The sequence below is a fragment of the Rutilus rutilus genome (genome assembly GCF_951802725.1).
Source record: "Rutilus rutilus genome assembly, chromosome: 5".
Taxonomy (NCBI): Eukaryota; Metazoa; Chordata; class Actinopteri; order Cypriniformes; family Leuciscidae; genus Rutilus; species Rutilus rutilus.
In genome coordinates this window covers 16,069,002-16,081,758 of record NC_140213.1, presented here as the reverse complement: position 1 = coordinate 16,081,758, position 12,757 = coordinate 16,069,002, and the positions used below count along the sequence as shown (strand labels likewise).

General features: G+C 37.6%; 1 protein-coding gene across 1 annotated transcript in view; it reads right to left on the bottom strand.

The window, feature by feature from the left end:
• Positions 1-12,757, bottom strand: part of LOC311290242 (neprilysin-like) — a 199,570-nt gene that overhangs the window by 116,699 nt on the left and 70,114 nt on the right. The gene's annotated exons all lie outside the window — the stretch shown is intronic.

The following is a 12,757-nucleotide window of genomic DNA, read 5'->3' as shown; positions in this document are numbered from 1 at the left end:
TCCAGTGATGAAATGTTTTCTGTGTTGACACATTTTTGCATTTTGTTCTTGTTTTTAGCAACATTCACATTAAATTTGCTTAAAAGTAAAGGCTGCGAATGCAAAAACTTAATTATGAGTTTAACTCGAGGGTGTCACTCTAGCTGTATAATGGTCCCGAACATAAATTTGACTCGATCTTCAATTTTCCTCATGTCTGCTTAGTTTGTTTCGCGGTTGAGCATAGTCGATAAGTTTTAACGATTCAATGTATTATCAACAATTAATTTGAATTAATTGTTTGTCGATTAATTGTTAACATCCCTCATTAATACACAGCATTCAAAGGTGCTCTGTACTTATGTTTACAATTTCTCTTTTTTCCCATCCACAGAAAGAGACTGGTGTCAAGATGGAATCTGACATGGTATGTTTGTGATCTTTTTTTTTTGTTACTTTTTGTGAGAGAGGTTATTAACAATGTCTGCAAAACAAAAATACAACACACTCTGGAAAAGAGTGAAAAGAGATCAGCAGAAATCTGATTCCTCTCATGTAGACCGCACCGGCTCTAGTCTGGAGATCTTTAGTGAGCCCCTTCATCAAGCACAGCCCATTGAGGGAACACAGAGTGAATGTGATGTTGAAATGCAGGGGGCCTGTGCAAATTCTTGTTCAGATTTAAATTCTGATAATGAAGACTTGGATGACATGCCTTCTTTAGAAGCTAGGCTTGCACAGTGGGCCAATGAATTTCAAGTAAAACAAAATGCAGTGGGTAGTCTTCTTAAAATCCTAGCTGAACATCACCCAGAGCTCCCAAGAACTGCAAGAACATTACTTGGAACATGTGAAAATGTGCATTTGGACATGAAATCTGGGATGCAATACTACTACTTTGGATGCAAAGAACAGCTCTGTAGGCATTTAAATATGTACCCCAGTGATGATGTTACCCAGTTAGATTGTGTAGACATTTCCTTGAATATTGATGGCTTGCCACTTTTCAAAAGTAGCAGTCAGTCACTGTGGCCCGTTTTGTGTAAAATCAATTTGGCTCCTTCCATTGTTTTTCCTCTTGCTCTCTGTTTTGGTGTGTCAAAACCTAAAAATCTGGATTTTTTGACAGATTTTGTGCATGACCTTAGGGACCTTTTGATGAATGGATTGGAAACTGACAGGGGTCGTTTAAGAGTTCATCTGCGCTGTATCAGTTGTGATGCACCTGCGAAAGCATTTGTCAGATGCACAAAGCAATACTCAGGTTATTTCGGTTGTGATAAGTGCACACAGAAAGGCTTCTGGGATGGCAGTCGGGTTATATACCCAGAGACGACTAATGTTACTCTGAGAACAGACGTATCTTTCCGTGAGCAGCTTCAGGAAGAGCACCACCTATCATCTGGTGTGTCTCCTTTTTGCATGCTCCAAATAGACATGATTCAGCAATTTCCTGCAGACTACATGCATCAGTGCTGTTTTGGTGTTATGCGAAAACTGATTGTTTTGTGGTTGCGTGGGAAGCTTAGGACCAGATTATCTTCTGGCCAAGTAATAGAGATTAGTTCCAGGCTTCTTGGTTTGAGACCATTCATTCCAGACCTTTTTGCAAGGAAACCACGTGGCCTAGAAGACATTGACCGGTGGAAAGCTACTGAACTGCGACAGTTTGCCCTTTACACAGGCAAAATTGTGTTGAAAGGTGTTCTCTCTGATGAACTTTACAAGCATTTTATGCTGTTCAGTGGCATTGGCCATCCTAGTGTGCCAGATCTTTTGGGAGGCAGAAAGTTGTATGGGAATGAGTTCCTTGTGTACAATGTGCACTCTATGGTTCACCTTGCTTCTGATGCACATGTGTACGGTGGGCTAGATGAGTGTAGCGCTTTTGCCTTTGAAAATTACCTGCACCAGCTGAAGAGGTTGGTACGCTCGGGTAGAAACCCTCTGTCACAAATTATAAAACGTCTTGGTGAAATTGACCAGCACAGAGAGGAACTGAATAACAAGCCTGCAGCTGTGGTGAAAACACAAAAACCCAACAATGTTTTTGTTCTCAGTGACTTTCAGTGCTGCGAGGTCATTTCTGTGGTGAATGCAACAGGGGAAGTGGATAGAATGGTGCTTTGTCGTGTCTATGACAAACTTGAGCAGCTCTTCATGCAGCCTTGTGACTCTAGGTTAATTGGTGTTTACAAGGCCCAAGTGAGGCACAGCAGGATGAAAGAATTGTCTCAAAGGCTATTGGTCAGAAAGGCATTTTTAATTGATGCAGAAGATGGTGTCCAAATTGTCATTACAGTGCTCCATTCATTTTGAGCCATTATCTAAAATCTTTATCACCTTTTACACATTAGACTGTTGCATCTGAATGCTGATTTTTACGTTTAGTATCAGCAAATAATTAGGCTATGTTGTATTCACAAAATTGTTTAGGGAATCATTTGCCTGAAAATTTTAAATCTTATAATTTACTCACACCTTATTAGGCTCCAAACCTGTATAACTTTTTTTTCTTCTGTAGACCGCAAAGGATTGAATAAACAAGTTTTTGGACTTTGTTTGCTCCTTACTCGCTTTGGTCCGTTGCTCAAGCAAAACTGTCATTTGGCTTTAGAAGACTTGGTAAGGGATAGTTCGCCCAAAAATGACAATTAGCCCATAGTGATGTATGTCTCGAGACCACTTTTACGTGGTCTCGGTCTTGTCACGGCCTTGAAGGTCTTTGGTCTTGGTCTTGTCTTGGTCTCGGACCTCTCGGTCTTGTCTAGGTCTCGCTGTCTCAGACCGACATAGTGGTCGGGGATTTAGCAATACAATAGGCTACTACAATATCCACGACGACACAACGTTCGATAATGCAACATTATTATCCGCAACGGAACGGATTGAAGCGCGCGTCCGAGTGAAGACAGTGCGGCGTGTGTGCCCAATATACGAGAAAACACTTTATCCGCGCCACTGATCGCAGCGGCAACGAGCACTTTGATCACTTGATTTAAAAAACACATATCAGTGACATGATGGGTTTTAACTTCATTCAGGAGATTTTGGGTAACTGCACAACTGACAGATGACTTTGAGCGCATCGCCAACGGTGTGTGTGTGTGTGTGTGTGTGTGTAACCATAGCGACAAAACGACCAACTTTCGGATCCTGCACTTAAGCCTATAATTCGTTTTTAAACATTTTATTATGTATTTAAAAGTTGCAGAATGGATTAATTTGGAGACTCCGAAATCGGCAGATATAGGCAGACATTTGCTTAGATGAATTTGTCTTTGATATCTCTCTCTGTGTGTTTGTGTGTGTGTGTGCATGTGTGTTGTTTGATTACAGTATTGTATTTAAGATGGTGTTAGACTAAATAAACGGCCTTTTAAATATCATCTGCATATCTCCGTTGTGTTGACTAAACATTAGGCCTAATCCAAGTTTATAATTGCGTATCTTTAATTTGATGTTACGATTTCATCTACACATTAAGTATAATTTCAATTGGTTACATATTTCTCATTCTTTAGACAGTTGTTGGAGGAGCAAGATGGTGTTGGAGGTGTTTGATGTTTTGTCAGATGAACCAGTCAGTACCAGTCATGTCAGTCCTCAACAGTACACAAAAGTTAAGGGAGTCTCAATCCTCTAATAGTGCAGTAACAGCCGTCATGCAATTGCTACACATAGTTGATCTCACCCTGCAAAAACATTTACAGTGAGCTCACAGTCACACACATGACATGGTCTGTCTCTGTATTGTTCTGCCTGTGTAGTTGAAGTAATACCATCTAATATGTATTGAATGTAAACTGCGGCTGAACCCTAGTATGCTGCTGTTCTTGAATTCATATTGCTTAGCTTCAACACTAGTCTATTTTTTTTTCCCTCCGGTCTCGACTTGGTCTCGACTTGGTCTTGGTCTTGACTTGGTCTGTCTTGGTCTTGGTCTTGGTCTTGTCTTGGTCTCGATACCCTCTGGTCTTGGTAGTGTCTTGGTCTCGGTTTAGGCGGTCTTGACTACAAGTCTATTAGCCCATGATTTACTCACCCTGAAGCCATCCTAGGTGTATTCAGACGAATAAAAAATGTCCTGGCTCTTCCAAGCTTTATAATGGCAGTAAATGCGTCAGTTTTGCCATTATAAAGCTTGGAAGAGCCAGGACCTTTTTTATTCATCTGAATACACCTAGGATGGCTTCAGGGTGAGGCTAATTGTCATTTTTTGTGAACTTTCCCTTTAATGGAGTATTTTAATGGTACTTTTTTTCTCTTTATGGAGCTTCTCCCTGCTGTCATTTTGGGGCAAATAGGAGTCAGAGTATTCTTAAAATTATCTGTTTATTTATTACATAGAAGACTGTCATGACGCATGAGGGTTCTTAAATGATGAACATTAAAAAAAAAAAAAAAAAATGTTTGTTTAATTGGTAAATGGTGAATTGTGAAAAGTTAATGGTGAGAGAGGAATAAAGACAATGCTATAAGGAACTGGCGACACTGAGCTAAATACTTGTTTATACTTGTGTATAGCCTAATCTTAATGTGCAGTATCTCACTTATCAAGGGGTTGGAGCCAAAGGGGTTTTGAGTGCAGATCACTTTAATTGCACTTATGCCCCTGGGGCTCCAAACCCTCAGTATGGTTTCTCTTGCAGAAATACGCTGTGATTAAGTTTCCCCAAGACAACACAGTTGATGTTGTGGCTTCCAACTGGCTTGAAGTAACAAAAGAGGTATTTATAAATAGTAGTATGAATAGTTCACCTTAAATTAAAATTCTATAATTTACTCACCCTCAGGTTGTTCCAAAATAAATTTCCTTGTTCTGTTGAACACAAAGGAAGATATTTTAAATAATCTTTGTAACCAAATGGATACTAGTGGCACTATTGATGAACATAATGGGCTTTTTTTTTTCTTTGGGAAATCAATAGTGCCCCATAAGTTTGTATGAACAACCTTTATTAAATCCATTTTTTTCCAACTAATGTCCATTTTGAAGGGTTAATATGAAGATCTGCTCTCAACAGGGTATATTTTGCTACTGGCCAAGGATGCAAAAAAGCAAAAAGCAAAAAAAGCAAAAAAAAAGAGCCACTCCAGATACTGTACTACCTTGTGGTCTAAACATGATGCAGTGGTTCTGGTGTATGCAGGTATTTAGGATGTATTATAAGTTTTCTAACATATGTCACATACATGGTTTATACTGTTCTCTTACTGGTCAAACTAAGCTGCCATGTTCTTTCCAGATAGCTATGAGGAAGCCAGACTGAAAGCCAACCAGGCCACAGTGACATCAAACCTGGAGAGCGATGATGAGGAACCTCCACGGAGACCAGTACGACCTCCAGCTAGATATTTGAGAAAGCAGGATAGTGGTAAATAGTTTTCTGAAAATTTGACAGAGTAGAATTTAAATAATTTATTTATGGTTGCTTTTAGAGTTCGAGCGATATGGGTTTTTCTCTGGCTGATGCGTATGCCGAAATGTAGAAATCAGAGCATCCGATATCCCCCCCCCCCAAAAAATGAACGTCCAGAACGCATTAAAAGGTTTCTGTTTTCAGTTTCCTCTGTAGTACCGTTTAAAAAAAGAAATGATACCCAACCCTAATGTGTCACCACTCAACAAAATGAGTGTTACTATTACATCATCATTTATAAAAAATAAATAAAAATGCATCCCTGAATAATTTCCAGGAACCATGTTTTTGGAATCTTGTTTTTCAGGTCTTCAAAGTGGCCAAGATCCAGAAACACCCATGTCTGACTGGGAAACTCAACATGGAACATTTTGCAGAAAGAAGAATGAGAAAATGTAAGTTCACTTATTCTTTCTTGTCGGCAATACATTCAGAGAAGACAGAGAATCCTTTAATAATAATACAGCATTGTGTTCTGTTACTTAATTGGCTTGTCAGTCAATAAATACATATATTACGAGCTGTCACCACTCAACAAAATTAGTGCTATTATTACACCGCCATTTATAAAAAAAATACATAAAAAAGCATCCCTGAATAATTTCCAGGAACCATGTTTTTGGAATCTTGTTTTTCAGGTCTTCAAAGTGCCCAAGATCCACCCATGTCTGACTGGGAAACTCAACATGAAGGTGGAATAAGACATTTAAATCATAATACTATTTCACGTGAAGTAATGTGACACTATTTGTTACTATTTGATGAATATATTTATTAAATATCTGAAAATAGTTGGTTACCGTAATTCTTTTTAATGAAAGTGACTATTAAAGGTTTATGAAACCCCCTTTTTCTAAAATTCTGGAATTAGACACCTTTGAAATGTCAACAAACATTTATGTAAGAATTTTTAGCTTAATATCTCAAGTTAGTAAAAATGCAATGGTGTGTTCATGTATAATTTTGATGTTGAGTACAAATGCAAACATATGACTTATGACCATAAAAATAAACAGATTTTATCTGTGTGCACTGTGTGATGTATTATGATCTTGTAAATGTATAATATATTCATTAGGGGCCAAGCACCGAAGGTGCGGAGGCACCTATTGTGTTTGTTCCGGTTCTTATTATTATTATTCTGTTATTTCTTCCGACTGGGAGTCTAAGGCAGCCCATAGAACCGATTGCGGGAAAGTTGTTTTGGTTTGACATTCTGATAGAGGACAGTCCCAACATTAAATACACCAATTTTGGTGTTTCTAAGTCATTCCCTCTAGCGCCACCACCTGTCCAAAGTTTCACTTTTATTTTGCTAATAACTTTTGAACCGTAAGGCCAATCAGCAAAATTCTTTTTCCACTGATTCCTGAGCTCATGCCGATTCGATTGCACCCTATGACTTAATTTTCCGTCATAAAAATATGGCCGCCATTTAGAATTTTTCGAAAAACCTACTTTTTCGAACTCGTCCTAGACGGTTTGTCCGATTTGCACGAAAATTGAACCAGATCATCTTCAGGCAGTGCTGACCAAAAGTTATGGAATTCAAATTGATTCGTTAAACCGTTTTCGATAAACGCTCGAACAAATTTGCCTGCAAAAACAGTCATAGGGCTGTATCTCCACAACGGTTTATCGTATTCAGACCAAACTTGGTACAGGTCATCACAGGCATGACCTGAGGCTACATGCTGCGTTTCGGCGCAGCGCCACCTACTGGTCCGGAGATATGGAAAATGGCTATTTTTGCTTATAGCTTTTGAACAGTTTGTCCAAAAATCATAAAATTGGTCTCGTTAGATTCAGGGCAACATGATGAGTCGACTGATATCACATTTTACCATATCGGCCATTTTGTCTGTCGGCCATTTTTAATTTTGTGCTAAAATGCTGTATTTTAACAACGCATGAACGGATTGTTATGAAACTTGGCATGGGTCATCAGCACGATGTCCTGAAGGAGCCTGAGAAGTTTTGAAACAGTGCCACCTAGTGGTGATTTTTTTTTTCAAATGCTTATAACTTTGGGTGTGATTGACTTATTTTCACGAAACTCATCTCATTAGACTCCTGAATCGTTGCCGAGTCCCACGATACCAAACATGCTAGGTTTTGCCTTACGGTTTGTGTAGCGTTGTGATTTAGCGCTTAAAAAACATTAGGCGATATCTTTGAAACCGTTTGTCCGATCGAGACGAAACCACCGTCAGAAGTTTGGAATCATAGCTTGTTATCAAAACATCAATTCCCAAATGCGAAAATATTGATAGTAAGGGGTAGTAAAATCCAATCAAAGTCATGTGTCAGTCATTTTTTACGTGTTTTTTCATATAAATGTCTATAACTCCGAAGCGAATTGAGATATTTTCACCAAAATCGACACACATATGTATGGGCTCACTCTGAGGACACATAAAAAAAATGGTGGGACTGAGCCTCTTGGTGGCGCTATAATAGAACAAAACATGAAATTCCCATTGACTTCAATACAGTTTTGTGAAATAAAATGCTATACTAAACAAATGCATTGGTGTAATATTGTGAAACTCAGAATATGCCATCAGCACCATCCCCTGAAAGTACTCAAAATATTTCGAGACAGCGCCACCTTTTGGTCAAAAGTTATCATTTTTTTTCAAAACTGCTAATAACTTTCAAATAAATCTGCCTATTGTAATGCCACTGGTCTTAATATATTCCTTAGGTCACGCTGAGAACATAGATACCAAGTTTACCTTATTTGGCCTAAATTCCTGTCCGCCATCTTGATTTACATCCAAAACCTACTTTTTCGAACTCCTCCTAGACCGTTTGTCCGATCATCACCAAAATCGAATCGTATCCTCTCCAGACTGTGGCGACTAAAAGTTATGGATTTTGTGTCGATAGACAAAACCGTTTTCGTATAACGCAGCAGCAAAGTTGAGGCATGATGCTAAAAGCACTATTCAGGCTTTATCTCTGCAATGCCTTGACATATTGACACCAAACTTTGTATGTGTCATTGTCACTTCACTCTGACCACATCACATTAGTTTTGTACCTGCGCCACCTATTGGTTGAAAGTGATAATACATTAAATCATATTTTTATTAGTTTATATGATTTTTCAGGCATTTTGCCTAAAACCCTCTTTAAATGTCTTTAATTGCTCATTGTTGCAGTTGGTCTGACACTTTCAGACATGTTGGCATGACTTGTCGTCTTATTCTGCTTGGCCCCGGTAATGGCTGCTTGCAGCTATATTTAAACTTGTTATTGTATTTCTCATTTTCAGCTGATGTGGCCGTAGATGTTCCTGCATCAGGCGGGGAAACAAAGTTTTGGAGTACAAGTTTTGTATTTTTCTTTCATTCAAAAGTTTGGTGCCAGTAAGATTGTTTTTGAAAGAAGTCACTTCTGCTCACAAATGTTGCATTTATTTGATCAAAAATACAGTGATATTGTGAAATAATATTACAACTTAAAAATGTAAAAAGTCTTTTCAATTTTAATATTTGTCAAATTTAATTTATTCCTGTGATCAAAGCAGAATTTACAGAGTCATTACTCCTCACTTCATCCTTTAGAAATCATTCTAATATTCTAATAATATAATAATTTACTGTAACTGTTGTTATATATTAAGTCATATTAAATTAAAATGTACAAAAGAACTGTCATACATATTGTACAGTTTTATACAATGTATAACATGTAATATGACATATAATATGTCCCGCTGTTGTTTGTTGTTCTGTATCTGTGTGGTATATGTTGCTGATATTGAAATTCTATTTAAAGCTGCAGTCTGTAACTTTTTTTGTGTTCAAAATGTATATAATGAGCGAGTACACCATGAATGCATTTTCCATCTGTGATTTTGTCTTATACTAAAAAACTAATTACACCTGTAATGGGAACTACTTTAGACTGGTCGGGTCGCACAGCTGTGGAGTTGCCCAGTACCTGCGTGACTCGCCATCGACATAAACACAGACAAGAAGCTCTGGCTACACTGTCCTTTTGCAAGACACATTATTCTGTTAATAAACACATGTTTATTAACCACTAGAGTGTCAAAAATTATGGACTGCAGCTTTAAATATAGAAATTATTTTACATCAGTTGAATGTAGATAGTTATTTCACCCTGCTTTTTACTTTTTCCTCTTTTTGCATGTTAACATGTGAACTGTACATTTCAGACAACACGGAGTTGAAGAAATTTGAAAGGGCCATTTGTATTCGTCTTGACAAAATGGACCAAAAGCTGTCAGCGATTGAAAATCTTTTAAGGAGTGGTGGCCAGCCAACAGGAGACATGTCTGAGTTTCTGCTCAATCCTTGCCGTACTACGCAGGAACTTAATGATTTATGCTGTAAAATGCAAGATGATGAATACAGGAAAAAAACTGTAAGTACATTTAACAGCAGATTATAATTGTGGGGTTTTTATCACTTGAAATGTTCTTTGACATCTATAATGTAATTTACTTCTAAATATGCACACGAACACAACATATCAGTTTGCATTGCAAACTTGATAGCCTATTCATCATCAATCTAAAGTCAACCAAAAAAAAAGAAAGAAACATGGCTCAATTTAAAGTTGTATAATACATTTTTGTGCATATGAAGGAATCCATTTTACATGGCTGTTGGGGCACGAGTTAATTTGAAGCCCCATGTACATAAATAATAGTTTTAAAACTAAATGCTCTTTAAATTTAAAGGTGCTGGGGATGTAACAATATATCATAAGACATGCAAAAATATAATAAAATAGCTTTGCTACTGATTCGCTACATTATATTTCTCAGCAACTAGCGGGTTACATCACTATTTTTAATTAAACGCATAGCTTCATCGTTAATAGAGAGAGACAGTAAACACACTGGTACAAATCTCTCTTTCTCTTATGAGAATTTAAATAAATGCTAATAATTCATTCAAATAAATGTAATTTTATGCACTACTTTATTCTGATTCTTTACTTTTGTCTGATTAAAAGCGGACAGAACATGCTAAACATAACGAGTCATAACTTGACAAAAATAACCATAATTTTTAGTCTCCCAGTAAAATATTGTGCTGCAAACATCAATAACAGCTTTAAATGGTAAATGCTGGCAAATTACCCTTATATAAGTGGGATGATTCACAGCTTTCCATTACACAATTTGAATGCACGACGCTAAAGCAAAGAACCACCCGATGCAAATCACAGGTATTCATCAGTATTCATATCAGCAAGGATTATGTGACGGTACAGCTTTATAGTGATATTTTTATATCGGTACAGCTTTATTTCGGTACAGCTTTTATAGTGATATATTGTTTACTAGGGCTGGTCCGAATACCATTTTTTGAGCTTCAAAGCTTCGGTAGTAATGAACTTTGAATATTCGAAGCTTCGGAGAGAGGGGGATGAACATATTCTTCTCTCTAATAAAGGCAGTATTCTCTGTGTGTCTGTCTGTCCGTTTGCATTTTGATTATTTCGAGAACCGTTCATACAATCGACTTCACAAGGGAGTGCAGTGTTGCATTTGGTGCAATATAGATCGACACGCGAGACGCGACACGTTCAGAATTAATAAACTTTTAATAAACTACAGAACAGCGCGAGTGGGAAGCGGCGCACCTCAAGCGGGCAGGGCTTATATGCTCCGAAAACAGACACACTAGTGATATTAAACGCACACACACAGGTCTGTTAACTTAAGCAATACTTTTAATAAGGTAGTCTAATATTTTTCTTACTAACAAATCACTGACGCAGTAAAGGGTAGATTTAAATAAAGAAAAAAGAAATTTAAATAAAGAAAACAGAAATTTAAATAAAGAAAAACGAAATTAAGTTAAATTAAAAACGAGATTAATTTAGACTGATAATAACGGGTAAAAAGGCTAATACATTTTGTTTCTATTATTCTATTTTCCACAATGTCAAAGCAACGTAGCTTAACCCAAAACACAAGCTCAGGCATGCACTTCGGTCCACACACACTCCGCTATTCTGGCTCTAGCCAGAGAATACTCCCGTTGCTATGCGTCGGTTCTATTTCTAGCATGCACGCGTTTTCCGCGCCTGAGACACATCTCACTCAGGCAGTGTGCAAACTCCAACCTGTTAACATGGGAGCCGAAATAAAAACGAACACGCCACCAGCTGAGACGCTCACGCCACGCAGCCAGTGTGTCGCCGGCCTTATTCAAGCGCGAATGAGAACCGTTTGGCGGGGGGATCCCAGGTGTGCAAAAAACCCCGAATATTCGAATGTCAAATTTTCAAATCGAATACCAACCCACCAAACGAATATTCGAATATTCGGGTCCAGCCCTAGTGCTCACATGCATTTCTGACTACTTTCATATGGTTTCAGTGATCTGATCACAAAAATGGGACTTAAACGATGTCATGACATTAATTTTTTTTTTTTTTTTTTTTTTTTTTTGAGGTCCATGTTTTCCCAAGATTTTTACTGAACTTCCACTAAACCATTATGTAAACTTCTTTTTAGAAGCTTGCCAAAAGATGTACCCGAAGGTGCCCGTCAAGGTATTGGAGGACTACATTTCAGACACCTTGAAGTACGCTCCTCATCGGGAATCAAGGGTAAGTAACATTCCTGCATGTTTTCTTTTCATTTTCAGGTGTAATCCTTTACGATGTGTAGTTGAACCTTTCCATTGTAATTCCATTACATTTGTAAGCTATATTCGAATCTTGTGTGATTTAATGGCACTCAAAGCACAGCCTAATTAACTTAAAGGATTAGTTCACCTCAAAATGAAAATTTCCTAATAATTTACTCACTCCAATGCCATCCAAGATATCCATGTCTTTCTTTCCTCAGTGGAAGATAATTTTTTTTTTTTTTTTAGGAAAACATGTCTTGATTTTTCTGCACGATCCCAGCTGAGGACGAGGGTCTAATCTAGCGAAACGATCGTCGAGCTTCCTGGCTTCTTCCGGCTTGTGCTCAATCCGAACAGTTGTATAAAAAGTATATAAATTATTATTTATTTTTTTATCAAATGACCGATCGTTTCGCTAGATTAGACCCTTGTCCTCAGCTGGGATCGTGCAGATCGAAGTTAAAGCACTTCAAAGACTTTTGAAACTGCATTGATTTGGACTTGAAAACGATGGTAACCATTTAAGTCCATTCTGTGAAGAATAATCAAGACATGTTTTCCTCAAATTTTTTTTATTTCTCTTCCACTGAGGAAAGAAAGTCATGGATATCTTGGATGGCACTGGAGTGAGCAAATTATTAGGAAGTTTTCATTTTGAGGTGAACTAATCCTTTAAGGGCTAACTTTTATGGAGTAGCCACAATGTTATTATTATTATTAAATGTTTAT